General features: G+C 42.1%; 1 protein-coding gene across 2 annotated transcripts in view; it reads right to left on the minus strand.

The window, feature by feature from the left end:
• ngf (nerve growth factor) overlaps positions 1–15,040 on the minus strand; it is a 71,926-nt gene extending 56,886 nt beyond the window's left edge. The window contains exon 1 of one of the 2 annotated variants that reach the window (XM_008109869.3): positions 14,473–15,040. The gene's annotated coding sequence lies outside the window, so the exon portion shown is untranslated. The remainder of the gene's footprint in view (positions 1–14,472) is intronic. The other variant, XM_003220508.4, reaches the window with a different exon arrangement.
• Positions 15,041–20,698: the final 5,658 nt, after the last annotated feature.

Genomic DNA, 20,698 nt, shown 5'->3' on the forward strand with positions numbered 1-20,698 from the left:
TGAGTAAAAACTTTTTATCTTTGAAAAATGCATACAAACATTATATGTTATGGTTGAGCCTTCTGGCTCCGATACTAGGAGACGAGGTCGTAAGACTTCTCGAGAGTCAGACTCTTTTGAGGAGCGTGAAAGGAAGCGGCTCCGGGACTTATTTGCAGAACCAACTGACGAAGACTCCTTTGAGGGTTTTACCGAGGGAATGGAGGAAGAGATGGTTAGCTCAGAGGAGGATGATATGGAATGGACTCGGGTGAGGGAGGATTTGGGTGTCACTGGCAATGATAGCATGGGAGGCGACTGGCGGGTTGCAGGATCGGACCCGTGGACGGGCTGGAGGGATGGAACGGGATCCACAGCTGGGGATGCTGTGGGGCGTAGTCAAAGGTGTGTTAGTTCTGATGAGGATGATGAGGAGGCACCTGGAATTAGGATAGCAGCTGACAGCGATGAGGAGTTATGAACTGGCATAAAATGGGGTTTAGAACCAATGGCTAATTGCGTTGGGCAAGGTAATCTGGACGAACGCTTGGGCTCTTGTTGGGGACTTCCTGAAGACGGGTGTGATTCGTTTGCTGTATACGTAAGTTACCAAGGACACTGGGCATAGACGGCGGGAGGAACTGTGTGGGCTTTTCCTGTGCAACTTGTGTTTAATCTTAATAGCTTGGACCTCCGTCGTCTTTTTGACGGACATTATTGCCAACTCTGGATTGACGCTGGACTGACTGACTGACTACGACTCTGGACTAACCCTTCTGTGGCTATCGGTGGAACTTGCGGAACCTTAGACGTTTGCGTTTGGCTTTCGACCTCGGACCGGATTGGGACCCCGCTGACCGTCGTTACCCTGATTGATGTGCCTGGACCTGGTTTTCGCCTGTTGCACGGAGGAGCAACAGCCCGAGTTACTTCTGTAGCTCTTGAGTAGCAGAGGGGAATCTGCTGCTGGGTTTTGTGTTCATTTTGACCTTTTGTTAACCAGTTTTTGTTTGTTTAATTGCCAGGCTGAAGTAAGCACCTTTTATTTAATCCGGATTAAACTTCTGTTTAATCCGGTTTATTCTTTTGAACTGTTTAAACTCAAACGAAGTTATTTTTGTTACTTTTCACACTGAAAACAAGTGTTTGCCTAGTCCTTTGTTTTCTATGGGCAATTTTTAGTTCTGTAACCTCAATAAACTGTGTTGTATTCTACTTGGAGTGTTCTGTCCTTGACCGATTGCCCAACGCCTTAAAAAGAAAGTTTTTCTAGTGAGGTTTCCACGTCAAGAAGACGATGGAGGAACTTAAGGCCCACTTTGACCAGCTGCAGGCTGCATTTTACGCTGCACAAGCAGCACAGCCAGCTAAAGGACATGTAATGACTCCTGAACGTTTTGATGGGTCTCGAAACAAATTGCCCACTTTTTTGGCACAAATTGAACTTTATTTTTCTCAGATTAGCGCACAAGCTTTTCCTACGGACACCAGTAAGGTGGCATTTATTTTGAGTCTGTTGACCGGTCCTGCGGGACAATGGGCCACTAATTTGATTTTGGGAAATGACCCAGTCAAGGACAATTTAGATGATTTCAAGAAATTACTATCTGACACTTTTGGGGATCCCCTCTGTATGGAGAATGCTAGCTGGGCTCTGTATCGGTTAAAACAGGGAAAGGGGTCTGTTTTGGACTATTTAAATAAGTTTAATTCTTTTCGTCATCAACTAGACTGGGGGCAGAACGCGTTTATGCTTTTGTTTATTCATGGTTTGAATGATTATCTCCAGGATGAATTGGCGCGTTTAGAACTGGCAGAAAACTGGGACACTTTGGTGGCTAAGGTTTTGCGTTTGGACGCCCGGTTCGAATCTCGCAAACAGTCTAGAGCAATGTATGTGCCATCTGTATCTGCGCCTAGGGCACCTGTGGCAAAGGGAGAGGAGCCAATGGAACTCGGGGTGTTTAGAAAGTTGTCAACGGCAGAAAAAGACCATAGAAGGCAATTGGGATTATGTTTATATTGCGGGACTGCTGGGCATTTTGCTAGAAATTGTAATGTTAAACCTTCTCAGCTTTCGGGAAAAGGTCAGCCCTAGTGCGACGTGAGTCCAACGCATTAGGGCTTATAAAGCAGTCACTTGAGGGGAAGAAACATGTTTTTGTACCCATTTCCTTATCTGTTGGGGGAAAAGAACTTGCTTCTACTCTGGCACTGCTGGACTCAGGGGCTACGGTCTCGTATGTGGATGTTGGGTTTGCGAGGAAGCATGGGCTTCCTACAGTACGTAAAGCATGCGATATATGGGTGGAAGGAGCGGACGGGAAACTACTGGAGTCTGGGGTGGTTAATCGTGAAACCTCAGAATTAACGTGGGAGGTACAAGGGGTAACTGGAAAATTTGTATGGGACATTACACGGTTACCAAGGTACAATGTAATCCTGGGAATGGATTGGTTAACTTTAGTAAACCCTCAAGTGGATTGGGTGAAGCGTACTATAGCTTTTAGAAGACAAGGATGTTTTGCTTTAAATTCCTCTCAGATTGACATGGAGGGTGTACCGGCTGAATATAGGGAATTTCAAGATGTGTTTTGTAAGAAGGAAGCGGATAAGTTGCCGCCTCATAGGCCATACGATTGCGCGATTAGGTTAATAGAGGGCGCTAAGTTACCAGCAGGAAGGTTGTACGCTTTAACGGTGCCAGAAAGACAAGCCTTGAGGGAATTTCTTGACGAGAACCTGGCCAAAGGGTTTATTCGCCCATCTAGCTCTCCAACTGCTGCACCTGTGTTCTTTGTGGCTAAAAAGACAGGGGAGCTTAGACTAGTATGCGATTATCAGGTTCTTAATAAGCACACCATTCGTGATAGATACCCGCTACCTTTGATTTCGGAATTATTATCGAGAGTGCAAGGGGCGAAGATCTTTACCAAACTTGATCTACGGGGGGCGTATAACTTGATTAGAATACGGGAAGGTGACGAATGGAAGACGGCATTTAACACGTGTTTCGGATGTCACGAGTTCCGTGTGATGCCTTTCGGATTATGCAATGCACCTGCTGTCTTCCAAAGATTCATAAATGATGTATTTAGGGAATTAATTGACCAATTTGTAGTGGTTTATTTGGACGATATATTGATTTTCTCTAAGGATGAAAAGGAACATCAGCAGCATGTGAGGCAGGTATTACTACGTCTACGGGGTAATGGGCTTTTTGCTAAGGCTTCCAAATGTGTATTTCACGTGTCTGAAGTTGAGTTCCTGGGACATGTAGTTTCGGGAAAGGAACTAAAAATGGACCCGCACAAAGTTGACGCGGTCAACTCGTGGCAAGAACTCAAGTCTAAAAAAGATGTACAGCGATTCTTGGGATTCGCTAACTACTATCGAGAGTTCATTCCAAACTTTGCCAAACTTACTGTGCCTTTAACACAACTCTTACGTAAGAAGCAACCGTTTGTGTGGGGACGGGAGGCTCACGATGCGTTTCTACAGTTAAAATCTAGTTTCCAAGCTGACAATATACTAATCCATCCAGACATTGATAAACCGTTCGTAGTAGAAGCAGATGCTTCTAGTTATGCGTTGGGGGCTGTATTATCTCAACGGGATTCATCAGGGACTTTGCGTCCCTGTGGATTTTACTCCAGACAACTAACACCTTTTGAACAAAATTACACCATTTGGGAAAAGGAATTGTTGGCTATCAAGGTGGCGTTTGAGGTGTGGTGGCACTGGTTAGAGGGCGCACGTCATCAAATTGTGGTCAGATCTGATCACAAGAATTTAGAACATTTACAAACTGCCAAGAAATTGAATCAACGCCAGATTCGATGGGCCTTGTTTTTCTCTAGGTTCAACTTTAAGGTTCAGTTTGTGGAGGGAAAGGTAAACCTACGGGCGGATGCATTATCTCGTAAGCCTGAGTTTAAAACTTGCGAGCAGGCAGTGTGTCAGACAGTATTGCCTACTGCCTCTTTATGTGTGGTAGAAAACGAGGCTGGTTTACATGCTCAAATCCTAGAGGCTCAGAAGAACGATAACTGGACTCAAGAGCAACTCATATTACTTTCGGTAGGGACTCGTACGGTGTTGCCTCACTTACAGGACCAGGAGGGGGTATTGGTACGTAATGGGCAAGTTTATGTACCGGCGGGTGCTCTCAGGTTGGAAGTCATTAGGGCACATCATGATGAACCGATGGCTGGGCATTTTGGCAGGTTTAAGACTGTACAACTCATTACTAGAAACTATTGGTGGCCTAAGATGCGACAAGACATTCTCCGTTTTTGTGATAGCTGTGCAGTATGTCAGCAGAGTAAGACGCCTGTCGGGCGCCCTAGGGGATTACTATCTTCCTTGCCTGTTCCTGAGAGACCGTGGCAGATTATTTCCATGGATTTCATTTCTGACTTGCCTAGGTCTGGGGGTTATACATGTATTTGGGTGGCGGTGGATCTATTTTCTAAAATGGCTCATTTTATACCATGTTCAACAATCCCAGCGGCTCCTACATTGGCTTTACTTTTTACCAAGCATATTTTCCGTTTGCATGGGGCTCCTGAGGTTATTATTTCTGATAGAGCTACTCAATTTGTGTCTCGTTTTTGGAGGCACTTCCATGAATGTTTGGGAACCAAGTTGAATGTCTCCTCTGCTTTTCACCCACAAACGGATGGACAATCTGAGAGGGTTAATGGGTTGTTGGAGCAGTATTTACGTTGTTTCTGTTTAGAGCAACCAAGTGCTTGGGTAAAATGGTTGTCGGTGGCTGAATTCGCCTATAATAACGCTGTACATACGTCTAGTTAGCACACGCCATTTGAGTTAACTTATGGCTTTCATCCGCGGGGAGGGGTGGCGCCGTCGACCAATGTGGTTTCCTCTGATCCGGTGTACCGTTCCTCTCAAATGGCTGCCTTACATGATGTTGCTCGTCGTTTATTATTAGAAGCTAAGGCAGCGCAAAAGACTCAAGCCGACCGCCATAGACAAGCCGGGGAGGAGTTGGAGGAAGGGGATCTGGTTTGGTTATCCTCTAAATATATTAAACATACTGGGGGAAAGTTTGCGCCACGGTATTTGGGACCTTTCCCTATTGTTAAAAAGATTTCTTCTGTGGCATTTAGATTGCGCTTGCCATCTGCTTTTAAGATCCATCCTGTCTTTCATCGTTCTTTATTGAAGTTGGATACTTCTGGGCACCGTAACACTGTAGCCGAGGAGATCACTGCTGTGTCTTCTCCTTTGGAGGAGGAGGCCTTTGTGAGAGGGGATAGTGTTATGGTTGAGCCTTCTGGCTCCGATACTAGGAGACGAGGTCGTAAGACTCCTCGAGAGTCAGACTCTTTTGAGGAGTGTGAAAGGAAGCGGCTCCGGGACTTATTTGCAGAACCAACTGACGAAGACTCCTTTGAGGGTTTTACCGAGGGAATGGAGGAAGAGATGGTTAGCTCAGAGGAGGATGATATGGAATGGACTCGGGTGAGGGAAGATTTGGGTGTCACTGGCAATGATAGCATGGGAGGCGACTGGCGGGTTGCAGGATCGGACCCGTGGACGGGCTGGAGGGATGGAACGGGATCCACAGCTGGGGATGCTGTGGGGCGTAGTCAAAGGTGTGTTAGTTCTGATGAGGATGATGAGGAGGCACCTGGAATTAGGATAGCAGCTGACAGCGATGAGGAGTTATGAACTGGCATAAAATGGGGTTTAGAACCAATGGCTAATTGCGTTGGGCAAGGTAATCTGGACGAACGCTTGGGCTCTTGTTGGGGACTTCCTGAAGACGGGTGTGATTCGTTTGCTGTATACGTAAGTTACCAAGGACACTGGGCATAGACGGCGGGAGGAACTGTGTGGGCTTTTCCTGTGCAACTTGTGTTTAATCTTAATAGCTTGGACCTCCGTCGTCTTTTTGACGGACATTATTGCCAACTCTGGATTGACGCTGGACTGACTGACTGACTACGACTCTGGACTAACCCTTCTGTGGCTATCGGTGGAACTTGCGGAACCTTAGACGTTTGCGTTTGGCTTTCGACCTCGGACCAGATTGGGACCCCGCTGACCGTCGTTACCCTGATTGATGTGCCTGGACCTGGTTTTCGCCTGTTGCACGGAGGAGCAACAGCCCGAGTTACTTCTGTAGCTCTTGAGTAGCAGAGGGGAATCTGCTGCTGGGTTTTGTGTTCATTTTGACCTTTTGTTAACCAGTTTTTGTTTGTTTAATTGCCAGGCTGAAGTAAGCATCTTTTATTTAATCCGGATTAAACTTCTGTTTAATCCGGTTTATTCTTTTGAACTGTTTAAACTCAAACGAAGTTATTTTTGTTACTTTTCACACTGAAAACAAGTGTTTGCCTAGTCCTTTGTTTTCTACGGGCAATTTTTAGTTCTGTAACCTCAATAAACTGTGTTGTATTCTACTTGGAGCGTTCTGTCCTTGACATTATATAATCAAAAGGAGAAAATGTTAAAAAAAGGCCCATTGATAAAATGACCACAAACATGCATTTTACAAAAGTATCCAATCATTGTGATGGAAGAAGAATTCTGGTAGGGTTCTGAGTCAAAACACTTCCCTCCACTCTCTCTAGACCAGTGGTTCTCAACTTGTGGGTCCCCAGGTGTTTTGGCCTACAACTCCCAGAAACCCCAGTCAGTTTACCAGCTGTTAGGGTTTCTGGGAGTTGAAGGCCAAAACATCTGGGGACCCTCAGGTTGAGAACCACTGCTCTAGGTACTACCAAACAGAATGTCAGCATTGCTTGTTCTGTTGCTCCAGTGGCCTGAATGACTTTGCTCTGTTTTAAACCCATGATGATAATAAAACAATCAAAATTTGTTTGCATTGAGTAAAGAAAATGTTGCCATTGTAAAGAATTTCTTCTTAACCATTTTGGTCTAAAAGACAGAAGAACATTACCATAACTCACAATGTTTCCCCTAAACACTTGGAAGTCTTTCTGGATCTTTTGGAAGTGATGTTAATACTTTCCAGATGAAGGTCCAATGAAGAATGGAAAAGAGAACATATAACAAATTTGGTGTAGGGTTAGGTTATGAGTTATTAGCAACTGATTAATTTATTGTAATGGTCAGTACAAATGGGGGTGGGAGACAGGCAAGGGAGACGTGGCTAGCTATTTGCCTCTAACCAGACACACAATGATAAAAGCATCTTTAGAACTTAGTGGTTCTCTTTGAAAAATCCTGGATGATGACAATGTCACTAACTGGCCATGGAAGGGGTACCACAGAAGCAAGACGAGTCATATGGAAGGGGAGATGGGCATAGTTTTGCATGGTTAGAACTTTATGCTATATCTCCATATCCAGAATTTTGGCCACTGTGAGTACTCTCTGTCTGTTTGGACAAAAACATTTGTTTTCACTGACTGGCCAGACAGAAACATTTATTTTCTGGGGTGCGGAAGACTGGATTGCTATAATGTGCTCTGTGTTTGGGGGCAGGAGGGGCTTGAAGACAGTCTGAGAACTACAATTGTTTTAAAATGCGATTCAGTTAATCAAACCAACATGCAACAATTTGTAAAAATTCATCAGTTGCCAGTTTATATCTAGTGTTCCGTCCCCCAGGACGATGGTTTGCCTTACCTATTGGTCGTTTGTTTGTTTTCCCTCCTTTGCATTTTGTTTCAGCCTCTGGCTGCAAAGCCCAGGAAAAGTGGCTTGGAGTCTGCAAGAGCTGGCTGCAGTTTTCTTTGCAGTGATTGGTCAAAGAGTGCAACATCTTAGGACCGCCCTTTTTACCAGGGTCTAGTCTCCATTTTGGAGCTTCATTCTGGCTATAGTCTTCCAACGTGCTGGAGCTGTGCAAGGCTAACTGGGACAGATCATCCTCAAAACCAGGCCAATCTAAGCCTATCCAAATTAGATAAGTATTGAATTATATTGATCTGGAATAGGAAATCTAGTTAGAGGAGCAAAGTTATTCCATCGCTTCTAGAACTAATCTTTGCTGTAAAGATAGGGAAGGAAAGAGTTTCTCCTTCTAATATAGGCAGCGTGATTAGGGTATAGTGGTTTTATAATCACTTTTGCCTTCTGGAACCAGGGATAATTCTGTGACTAAAACCTATAGAAATTTGTTTCATTTTCTGCAACTTTAAGATCTGTGCCAGGTTTACAACCTTGTATGAATAAACACCCTTTTTTGAAGTTATCCAGACTCAGTCGTTCAATATCTATAGGACAGCTTATAGGGATTTGCAGTTCGCCCGGATAAAGGACAGCACGTTTCAGTTTTATAGTTTTTTATTGTCCGGCGGACGGCACATCTAGACCCAACTTAAAGTGCTAAGTTAGACTTTTTATCAGGGACTGCTATATCTCAAGGCCTGATTAGAAGGCTCCATTAGCAAATCTTCAATCAGACATTTGAAAAAGGGGAACACCTGCTGCATGTTAATTGGCTTACATAGTATTAGAATGATTGGGATATCAGCACATTTTGTGATTGGCCAGTGTTAATTCTCATTGTCGCTGTTAGCCTTTTCAGTTTAATTTCCACCTGACCTTGCTCTCTATACACGGACTAAAACAGAAGGTAAACAGATGGAAAGGTGGAATCCTGGACATTCTGGATTATACTTCATGGATTTGATGATCTGGGTTCACAAAACCTGAGGCTAAAATTTGTTTGAATTTAAGTGGATTCAAGATATTTTTACTGCAACAAAGTGATGGGACTATCACTTTGGAAAACCCTCCAATTGAAAGTCTTATCAATATTATTGCTGATTTTACTGATTTTCCCTTGGTTATTTCTCACCCACATTACACATTTTTTTAACTATAAACCACTAAGAATCTTTACAAAAAGGCAAAGTATAAAAGCTTTAAAATAATTTAATAAATGCATTAAATAATTTAAATAAATAAAATTGGATGGTATTCCATGTCAATCAGATTCTCAAGGTTGATGAATTTATAGAATCTGTCATTAAAATGTTAATGCAACTTTGCCTTTTCCCAATCTGCTGCCTTCCACAAGTTTAAGATTTCAGCTCCCAAAATTCCAAAGCCATACTGAATTTGGGATTTTAAAGGTTGTAATCCCTGAAGTTTGGAAGGTACCAAACTAAGGCCCATGGGCCGGATGCAGACCTCCAAGGTCATTTACCTGGCCCCTGTCCTAAACTTTACACTTAGGGTTGACCTAGGTCTGAAATGACTTGAAGGTACACAACAACAACAATCCTAATTTTGGACTATTTCATCATAGTCCGACCCCCTCAACTGTCTAAGGTACCATGAACTGGCCCTCTACTTGTAAAGTTTGAGGACCCCTGATCTAGACAGTGAAAGTTTCTTTCTGGTGTTAAGACACAGATAGAGAATCATGGAGCTCTTCCTCCATTTTCAAGTACAATAATTTGTAATTGCTACAATAATGTGAATAAATAAGTAATGGTATTTGGGGTGTAGTGTGGTTTCTGGGCTGTATGGCCGTGTTCTAGCGGCATTTAGCTCTCATTAAGAAAGTGTGGTTTTAGTTAATCATTTCCAAAAAGAACTGTAAAGCAAGATTGTTAATACAATGAATAACACACACACACACGCACACACATATGTCTAAGAAAACCTCAGCACAAAAATGTTGCCTTAGGAGGACACATCATTGATTAAAATTATGTTAGCTTTTCTCATTACTAAGAGTGATTCCAGGTATAAGTCATTCAGACATAATGAAGATTTACTTTATTACTTTAACACCAACGTGTTGCTGCAAGTCGGTCTCAACCATGTACATTATCGCCTTCAGGTATGCTGGGAAGATTGATATCTTCCGGTTACATCTTTTAAATTAACAAAATATTACTACTATATCCAAATACTAGCAACATAGTTATTCAAATATGGCATCATCTACAACTATAGTCTGATATTGGCTTGTTCAAATTATGCCTAGAACAAACCACAGTTTCCTTTTATTTATTTTTTTGGGGAGGGGGGATATAATGGAAACCTTAGTTGGTTCAAATCTATAACCAAAATCTTTAAATATCTTCCAGGAACTTGTATATGGTGGTGATGGGGAGATGCCAGATCAAAGACATTGTGTACTTTTGTGATGTAAAATCACCATTTCCCATACAATTTTAGCCCAACCATTGGATGTTTGCACCTCAAAGGGACTAGATGTTGGCCTCTGTGAGGATCCTCTTATTTCAAACAAAAGATGAGACAAACACACAATACATATAGCACAGTCTAATTAAGTGATTGTTGTATGAAACAAGTTTGGAATTGTTGGAAAGTTTTTGTTCTAGGTACATGGGCCTTTGGTATCTACACCTAAATTGTGTCCCTTAATTAAAATGGAAAAATAAAGGTTTCCTTTTCGGAGTTCATTTTTAATACATATTTTCAGTCTGTGGATGGCTGTATCAATGGATGTAGAATCCATGGATACAGGGGGCTAAGTATATTCACATCTTCCTACATTTTAAGCTATTGCTTTCAGTTAAGCAGTTCAGTGCTGTGGAAGCTAACATTGGACAAGTTCTTACCACAAATGTTCACAACTTACTGGCTCTTGTTGAATTTTTATTATTATTCTAATTATAGGGAAGATAACCACAGTTGCTACTATCAAGTCCAGATCTCACATTCATAGCCAACAGCGATCAAGTAATTTTGGTGAAGAGGTCTGCCATATGCTCTTGAGTTCATAGCTGTGGTTAATGTTCTTGGTGCTTTGGCTATTGACCATTTCCATGGACAGAATTTGCAATTTATGGGTGGTCTCCTATTTCTATTAAAGTCCCAGTTGTTCATATTGAGAAAACCAAAGCAGAGTTAAACTGAGTAAGCACCATGAATTTCAAAGCAACTGAAAGCACACACCAGGAGTGAGGTATCTCTCTTTTTATTTACAAACAACTTAATTGTATAACTCTTTTGTTTCCTGATAATCATACAAAGACTGGAGTGGGAAAAACCCAAAAGCCCCACGTGTCTTTCTATAGATGAATTAATTCCAGACGATGAATTGTTTAATGTTTAACCTATAACAAAGTCAACTGTTTCCATCTGAAATGCCAGATTACAATGTGGCACAATTTCCCGACCCTGATATTTTGTTGTATTATTAACATTACTCCTCCACTCTGCAGACAAAATCATGAGGGTTTTCTGGCAAACAACAGAAAACAAAAAAATCTTATCTGTAAAGAATCTGGCTCACAGTTCCACACAAAACCAAAGAACACATCTGGAGAGATTTTTAAAAAAATAACAATGATTAAAAGAACTCCAACTCAATCCTATAAGTGTATTTATTCAGAAGCAAACCTCATTAATGTCAATGCAACTTTTTTCTGGGTATGTTTGCTTAGCATTTTGTAACTTGCTTTAATGGAGGTTATTAAACCAATCAGGAACAATTCATGTTTATCAGATTACATGCATTCAGCATGTATTTGTTAGATTAGAATTGCCAGCAGAGGTCCCCATTGCTTTAAATGGCATGATACCTTAAAAAATCAGAAAAATAGAAAGTGATGGTCTGGAGCTCTGGGAAAGATGCTACATCACCCTTTCCTCCAAACTGAACCAATGATGTGACAGAATCCATTTTGAATTAATTTTTTTAAGCTCTGTTTGATGACATTTGAGCAACATTTTTTCATCAATTGCAATATAATTGGGAGTTGGGAGGACTAAATGTGTTAGTGCTAACAAGACAGTGCCCCTCATCCCTTAAACTGAAAATAATGAAGATGTATAGGAGTCCTGAAAGAAACATTCCTTTGAAAGCCACACAACTAACATTGAATTGTAATGTCTACTGAGTGATTATGAACTAATATCTAAGTAGTTTCTATCCCATTAAGCAGAAAGCACCGTCCTAATTTGTCTCTTCATGTTGTTCCATAAAAGAAAGGGAACAGCAACATAGAACCAGGCTAGATTTTCTGAATCTAAACTGAAATGTAATGCATATATGAAATACTCCTTTTAAGCTGGGACTGACCCTTGCGGTCATAAAAGCATTTTTATGGGGCGATGAAAAATCATTCAGCTCCTGGCAATGCTTTAAATGAATCTGAAATCAATTCACCTAGAAGCAGCAGCAGCAGCAGCAGGTGAATCCTGTTAAGCAAAACTGTGAACTCAGAGCTGATCTAGTGCTGGGACGGAGTAATGAGCAGCCGTCAACATGACTTCTACCATGAAACAGATTATGTCCCTTTAGGGCGAGTTCCCTGCATTTCTCAAGTTGTTGAATAATCATTATCCCAATTCCACATATCCCTTTGAAAGTGACTATATCACTGAGCAATGTCTCCAGATGTTCCTTGGATTGTTAAGCAGTGATTCAGAAACTTGAGATTACGGTCCCCATTCTCTTTGCCAAGGCATGTGTCTCATCTAACTCATCTGGCCCCTGGCACTTATTTATCCTAGTCTAAGATCTTTCAGATAATACTTTCATGAACCATCATGATGTGATTTTACTACTTTCGTGTATAGTTTGCATTTAACTGCAGCACTGTATAGGTCTACACAATGACACAGAAAGGTCATCACAGTTGGATCATTTAATTATGAAGTTGTTGACCAAACTGAAGACATCACTGAAACCAGGAGACTTAAATTCATCTGCACAACTGAAGCTGTCAGGAGGTGTTCGAGAACAAATCTCTTACAAAATGACAACAGGATCTCAACGTTTAGCAACTTCACAGGTCAACAGCTGAGACTTTGTTACTGGGATTTACATTAGAAATCATATACAGAGCCCTAGTTCATACCACAAAAGGTTTTCCATCAGTACACTCTGATATCTGCAAACTTTCCTAGCTGCAACACTGTGAAAAAATACATAGCAAACAAGCACACTCTTATTTAGACATTCATTTTTTACATTCCAAATATCCTGAGAAAATATGGAAATGCTCTGAAGTTCAGAGGAAGAAAAAATAATGCCACACATTTCCAACAAACTGCAAACTCAAAACTCTTTTCACACACACACACATACCACCCCCCAACATCTCTTTCAACTTCTGTCTGGTGTCAAACACACACAGAGAACTCAGTCCTGAAGCATAAATCAATGAACACCATCCGTTTCCATCCTGCCCCTGTTAGACAGACAGTGAGGAGTTCATTGCTTGAGGGATAAAAGAGGGGGAATCAACTGATTTAGAAATGCAGTGTCTACTGGTGTCTTAAAAAGTGTAAAGGAGTGGAGGAAAGAGCTGCAATCTTGCCTGACTTACAGCAGAAGGTCACATTCATGCGTGGCGTTTCATACTAATGCCATCAATATGGGCTACTTGTGCCCTTGGTTTTTGGAAAAATGACCTGCACTTGGCAAAGGCCTGCTACAAACCTTCCCTATTAATAGAGGTGGCAGGACTTTTTCTGCTTCCTCCAACAAGGGATTTTAGGCTGGATGTACACTGCCAGATATTACAATTTGGAACTGCATTATAAGTTCAGTGTAGACCAGCCACCAGCAAACTTCGACCTTCCAGTGTTTTGGACTTTAACTGTTAGGAATTGTAGGGGTTAAAGTCCAAAACACCTGGAGGGTCTTAGTTTGCCCATGCCTGATGTAGACCCATATAATGCAGTTTAACTGTATGCATGGGCCTCACCACACTTGAACATTTATCTACTTTAATCTACTTTAAAAGCTGTGACTGGCTCCTGCAGAATTCTGGTGATTGTAGTATAGGGAAGCTCTGGGCTTCTCTGGATGAGCCCCTCCCTAAACTACAAACCCCAGAATTCTGTAGTGAGTGCTTTCTGCAGAATTCTCGACTTTGCAGTTTAGGGAGGGATCTTTAAACCAGGGCTGTAGCCAAGAGGGGGGGGGGTTAGGGGTTCACCTCCCCCCCTGAAAATTTTCAGATTTTTTTTTTTTAAAAACCTGATTTATTCATGAATGTTAACTGATTAACCGAATCCCCATGAGTGCCCACTGAAGTTTATCTGTCTTGAGTGTCCACTGAAGTTTCTTGATGGAACCTGATTTCTACATTATTTTGTGTTATGGAACTACAGTACTCTTTATGATTTGTTTTTTAAAAAAGGTTTCAGCCTCCCGCCCCCCTCCCCAAAATATTTTTCTGGCTATGGTCCTCCAGAGAAGCCCAGTGTCTCCCTAAACTACAAGCCCCAGAATTCTGCAGGAGAAATGTCCAAGTGTGGTGAGGGATGCAGTGTGCATCCAGCCTTAGACACACCAAAGATGCAACTTCCCAAGAGTGGCTCAGGGTCCCCAGGAGAGGCTTGGGTGGGACTCCTGGGTGGGATTTTGGAATCTTTGAGAGGCGAAAGACCTCATACAACTGCAGCCCCCCGGATGCCCCAGCACGGAGCCATTTCAAGGGCAGTCCAAGTGGTGTCCAACTGCCTTCCGTGTAGAAGAGGCACCCTTGGAGTTTGCCGGGGGTACACGTCCCCCACGAGGCAGGGCATCCCTCAGCCAGGCGCTGCACTCACCTCCGGCGGGCAGGTGGAGAGAGATCCCCCTTAGGAGGAGCTGCTGCTGGTGCTGGTGCTGCTCTCGGCTCCGTGGCCGCCCCGCTTTCCGCGAACCCTCGAGCCGCTCCCCGGGCGCCCGCGAGCCATCCACTTCGCCACCGCGCGCCGCCGCCTCATCCACCGCGCGCTGCCCTTCGACTCCGACGGCGCTCCCTGGACGGACGGTCGCTCGCTGGCTCGCTCGGACTGACTCACGCAGCCCCGGGGGCGCTCTCCCTCGGCCTCCCGCTCGCGCTCCGCCTGGGTCCTAGCGCCATCAAAACCGAGGAGCGAACTGCCCAGACTCGCGCGGGAAGATCCCCCGAGGGCCACTCGCTCACTCGCTCCTTTCCTCGCTGGCTCTGACTGACTGAGTCCCGGGAAGGCGCGCGGAGCACGTCGCGGGAGAGAAGAGCGCCTGCCTCTGCCGCCTCCGCCTCCCGCCCGCCCCGCTTTCATACCAGGCGAGGGGCCGCGGCTCCTGTCTCCTGAGGAGGGAGCACCGCCGCCCCCGGGGCTTCCCCGCCGCCTCAGGGTCCACCCTCCCTCCCACGCCCATCCTGACTGACCTGGCACCGGATCTTGGCTTATCCGCGCTAAGCTCAGGCAGCACCACTCTCGGGTTGAGAACGAACGCCCACGGGTGCCGCCACACCAGGCATGGGCCTTCCCTCCAGGTGTTTTGGACTTCAACTCCCACAATTCCTTTTTTCTGGTTTTAAACACCTTGCATGTAACTTTTATTAAGCATGTAAAATCATACACTGAGTTGGTACCAAGTGGGCCCATTCATTCTCTCATGCACTTCTACTCATACTCACAAGGCTCCTCCCAAAGAGTTGATCAGTTCCTTCATAACCGCAGTGGGTGACAGATGCAGTGCTGACTCCCACACATACAAGCATCAGAAAAGCCCCCCTCTTAATATCATTTTCAGGTGTATCTCAGTCCATGGCTTACTTCAGATGTTTTCCACATTGCTTTCAGTTCTTAGTCCATAACAGTAATAGATAATTCCTCCCAAGCCTTGGTCCTTGGTATGCACTATTGAACCTGTCGGGAGGTCTCCTTTCTTGTTCTCCACTTAATTCATCATTTTGAAGGGACATTCTCCCATGTGCAGGTACAGTAGAGTCTCGCTTATCCAACATAAATGGGCTGGCAGAACGTTGGATAAGCAAAAATGTCAGATAATAAGGAGGGATTAAGGAAAAGCCTATTAAACATCAAATTACTTTATGATTTTACAAATTAAGCACCAAAACATCATGTTTGACAGAAAAAGCAGTTCAATACACAGTAACATTATGTAGTAATTACTGTATTTCCAAATTTAGCACCGAAAGATCGTAATGTATTGAAAACATTGACTACAAAAATATTGACTACTAAAAGGCAGACTGCATTGAATAATACAGAATGTTGGATAACCGAAGGTTGGATAAGCGAGACTCTACTGTGCTCCCTTGTTTGTACTGGCAGGGAGGTATCCTCACGGCCTCCAATCCATCAGGTTGTAAAGTTAATTTTATAGATGAACTGTTCCCTGCTTCAATTGCCAAAACGTCTCCATGCCATCATGCATTTGCTTTTCTTCTGCCTTCCAGCTGAAACACTCATATTTATTACAAAAGTACTCTTAGACTAAGCCTTAAGAGGGCTTCATTTTAGACAGCAGTAGCTTCATAAGACTGGAGGAATTATATTATAGAGTCTACTCTATGAGATTCTCCCAAAATTATTATGAGTTTTTGAGTTCTTCAGGATACATCAAACAACGTGGTACGGACTGAATTTCCATTCAATTCCCAAACATTTCCATGTGTTATAATTGAAGACTTGATTACGATATTCTTAATATCACTTCCACAATTCCTAATAGCCGCAGGCCTCTTCCTTTCCCCCCTCAGCCGCTTAAGCTGTTGGATGAATGCAGTCTATCCTACTTTCACTGCCATAACCATGGGTTCCCTAACATTACCTTTCACAAGGTCTTTTGCCTTCTTTGGTGGCTCACCCAACTACAATCCCGTAGCAAGGAGCCATGGCAGTTGAAGTAGGGTCAAATTGCACTCATTCTACAGTATATACAATGCACATACATGTCCCTTCAATTAGTATGTGGAAGAAACTGTGCAAAAAGAATCTGCGAACCCCACCTTCTCCAAAGGGAACTGAATCACCTAAACTGGGCTCTACAGGCCAATGGAAACTCCACCACAGACATCAGAAGAGCTGCAAGGCCAAGAGCAAGCTACAAGAGTAAAGACAAAGATCCACCCAGAAGAAAAGTATTCTTACCAGGGCCATAGTCAGAAAAAAATTTGGGCAGTGGGGGGGAGGCGGGGGTTAAAACTTTTTTTTAGTGAATCATGAAGAGTAGTTCCATAACTCAAAATAATTTAGAAATCAGTCTCCATCAAGAAACTTCAGAGGACACACAGGACAGATAAATTTCAGTGGACACTCATGGGGATTTGATTAACCAGTTAAAATAAAGCAGGTTTTTTTTAATTGAACCTGAAAAATGGGGGGGGGGGGTTGAACCCCTAACCCTCCCCCCTTGGCTACTGCCCTGGTTCTTATCATACAACAAGGGAACCACTGACTGCATAGGGAAGCTGATGAAGAAACTGTTGGGAATGTTGAATTAGATGATCAAGCAAACTGCTGATTAAGAAACTTAAAAGGTTAATATGTAAACTGTTATAATAAATACTGTTACTTTTGGGAGACAGGGACTCTATATTGGGCAGCCAACACAATAGTGAGATGCACAATTTCAAAAGCTGGGACATTATATTAATTTATAATTTCAAAATAATTTTTTCACAAATTGCTAATCACCATTAACTGGCGAAGATACATAGATTATAAATGCATATTTTCTAGAATAAATGGACCATTGCCTTAGTTTGGCAGGGTTCTGGTTTTATGTACAACTTCCAAAATATTGAAAAATAAATTCAATCTACTTTAGGCATAAGAGAAAGCAAAGAACCCTCTGTGAAAATTCATGCCAGAGCAAACCAACTATGCCTATGCCTATCAAAAATTGCACAATTCATCAATAACAAGGCATAAGGGAAAGCAAAGAAACCTCTGTGAAAGTTCGTGGCAGGGTAAGCCAATTACACCTATGCCTGTCAATAACAGAATGATATGTATAAGTAATAGCAAATTGTACAATTCATCAATAACAAGGCAATAAATCATTCTTTTACAGTGGGAGTGCAAACACAGAGTTCACAACTAAAGTATGAAAGTTATATGTGCCTGGCATGGACATTACTCACATACTGAGTGCAGCAGACACTTAGGTGACCCTTTTGTAGAGCTTGATGGCTATTCCTTAGATTTTACCTAAATATGCTTATCATAACATACTGGGAGACAAAGCACTCACCCCTATATATGTCTGCCCAATGACAGAGCCTGTCAGAAGGAATTTCTTATGTATCCCACTGATATGTGGGGTGTTGGAGAAGGCCTTCTCATTTGTAATACACCACTTGTGGAATGACTTTCCCTGATGCCAATTTTAGCTTCATATAGGTGCCTTATATCATCATGACTAATATAAGAAGCTTTAGGGGAGTAAGTGACTCACTCTAAGATACTTAGGCACTAGGTTTTAAACTGTTCTAACCTGTTAAACCTATTTTCATTTTCTAAGATGATTAAGCTCTTTTAAAATTTACTGTAATTATTTTATAGTTTTGAAGTGTTTCACTTGCTTATATTGCCCCAAGATTTCATCATGCTGAGTGTGATTGCTAATGATAACCATTTCCATATGGAGATGTGCTGTCTCCATATGGATACATTGTCCTATTGTTGCATAGTGCCTATACATATAAATGCCTTTGAGAAAGTGTGGTAATGGTTGGTTAATTAATCGCTTGCAGCATTCATGGTCTGCATTTTCTTTAAGGAGATCAATGTAGCCTTGGGAAGAAAATCAAACTGTGAGCAGAGGAGAGACTGTCCCAATGTCATCATATGAACTCCATGGCCAACCAGCCTCCCATCTTCCTCTAATAGTCTAACCCATATACCATACTAGTTTCTCCACTAAATTAATAATGAAGAGTTCCTCTATAGCAGCCATTTAATACGTCCTAAGTCTAGAGTGGCAGTACTCCAGATTGGACCCTTCTCCTTCCCACTTCCTACTGGAGCTACCAGGATTGACTCTGGACCACCCAGTTGGTTTTTACCCGGTTAGACTCTAGTGGAGTGTCACATTTGTCTGTGCCGTTGCTGCTGCTGCTGCTGCTGCCACCACTACTGCTGTAGTCGCAGCCACCAAGCTCCTGGCCATTACTCAGCATTTTTGCCAATGTCAGCAAAGTTCCCTGTGGGAGAGAGGATGGGGTGCTACTACGGCAATGAAAAAATGACACAGCTAGGTGTCATCTTTTCCCTATGTTACAAAATGTGGGGAAAGCTATGTGGCAATACTGGCCCATTTAAACTACTCACACCATCTTGAAGTGCAAACCTGCTTTGCAGCTTCAGAGAAGTTTCAACTTTTCATAATGCAGGGCAAAACCTTGTTAAGTGGCTTCACCTCACATTGGGAGCAAGAAGGCCTTGTGCACAACAACAACAACAACAACAACAACAACAACAACAACAACAACAACAATTTTATTTCTTACCCGTCTCTCCTTGTGGCTCGAGGTGGGTTATAAGATCACTAAAAACTCATAATCATCTAAAACATTTTATAAAATACACATACTAAAACACATTTCTACAAAATATTAAAATACACAGAACAAAGATTAAACATAAGACGCAAGTTTAAAATTTGTGACTAAAACCGTTTGGGTAGGACATCATGCAGACATCACAGAGCAACTTCTCACCTGCTTTGAGAACTGTGCTCATGGAGATAAGCCCATCATGTGTAGTCATATTCAGATGGTTTTGTAGCTGCATTGAGGTTGAAATACAACTTTCTGTGCAGCCTACTATACTGTATTTTATGTTGTAACATCTGCAACAAACTAGTTACGCTCTCTCAGGCAATAGCTACAAAATATCATCATGCTTAAATTCTTAGGCCCAAATTGAATAACCAATGTGAATGTGAGTAGACATATTGAATTAATATAACTTACATAAGTGTTAACCTACCACATTTCCATTGCTTCAACTGGGTTTATAATGGCACAATTGTAAAGTGCCATGGAAATTATGCATAATACAAATATTAATAAGTGACAATAGGGAACAGTTGTGGATACATGGCAGGTAAACAAGAAAAGCAAAATATGCAGAACTTGAGGCTTGTGGCTAAAACTAATGTGTGTGTTTTGGACCTAGTACAGATTTGAAATGTCCCAAACACCCTAAAACCAGTAGCTCGAATTAGTGCTTGGATGGAAGACTACCAACAAATACAAGAAATAGGCAATGTTTCCGAGGAAGGAATTGGAAAAACTACCTTCTTACCTAAGAAAATTCTATGAAATTTATGAAATCCATGGAGTTACTATAAGTTGACAAGCAACTTGAAAGCAAACAGAGAGAGAGAGAGATCGAGATCTGTAAAACCATTCCTACAGACACAATAGTTCCTTGCTCCATTTATAGAAAACATTGTGTTTGTTTTAATTATGATATTTGAGTTATATGCCCTATATTTCTGTAAAACACCTATTTTAGAACTTTCATTTAATAACACCCAGCCTGAGAGTTCTGACATGTTTGCTAACTACTTGGTACTTTTTGGTCATTAATAGAGGCATGTTTTAAATGTTAATGTGGCTGCACACATTATATCAGTTAACTCTTTGGTGCCTTTCCTTGCAAAATAATTAATCCCCCAATCAGTTAATTTTGCAAGTTCACACTCAATAGACAAAGATGGCTTGACAGCTTAACTATTCTAGGCTCATCGTACTATGCAGCATTTTTCAGTTAGTGCTAACTTGCTCAAACTTCTTTCATTTTTTGGTCACAATGATCAGCACTGTGTAAAATGTTCATAGAGTTATGTGAATAACATTGAAAATAGTTTGCCGTTGCAGTTGTTTCTTTAAATCTCAATTAATATTATAAGTGTGAATAATTCAGATTCATTTCTTAAAGTAAACTTAGTGCAACAATTCACACATAAAAGGAACAAAATGATCTTTTGAAGTATCTATTTTGAAGCTTTTCCAGGTCCTTGTGGTCTAGGGCATTATATTTT

The sequence above is a fragment of the Anolis carolinensis genome, chromosome 4 (assembly GCF_035594765.1).
Source record: "Anolis carolinensis isolate JA03-04 chromosome 4, rAnoCar3.1.pri, whole genome shotgun sequence".
NCBI classification, from domain to species: Eukaryota; Metazoa; Chordata; class Lepidosauria; order Squamata; family Dactyloidae; genus Anolis; species Anolis carolinensis.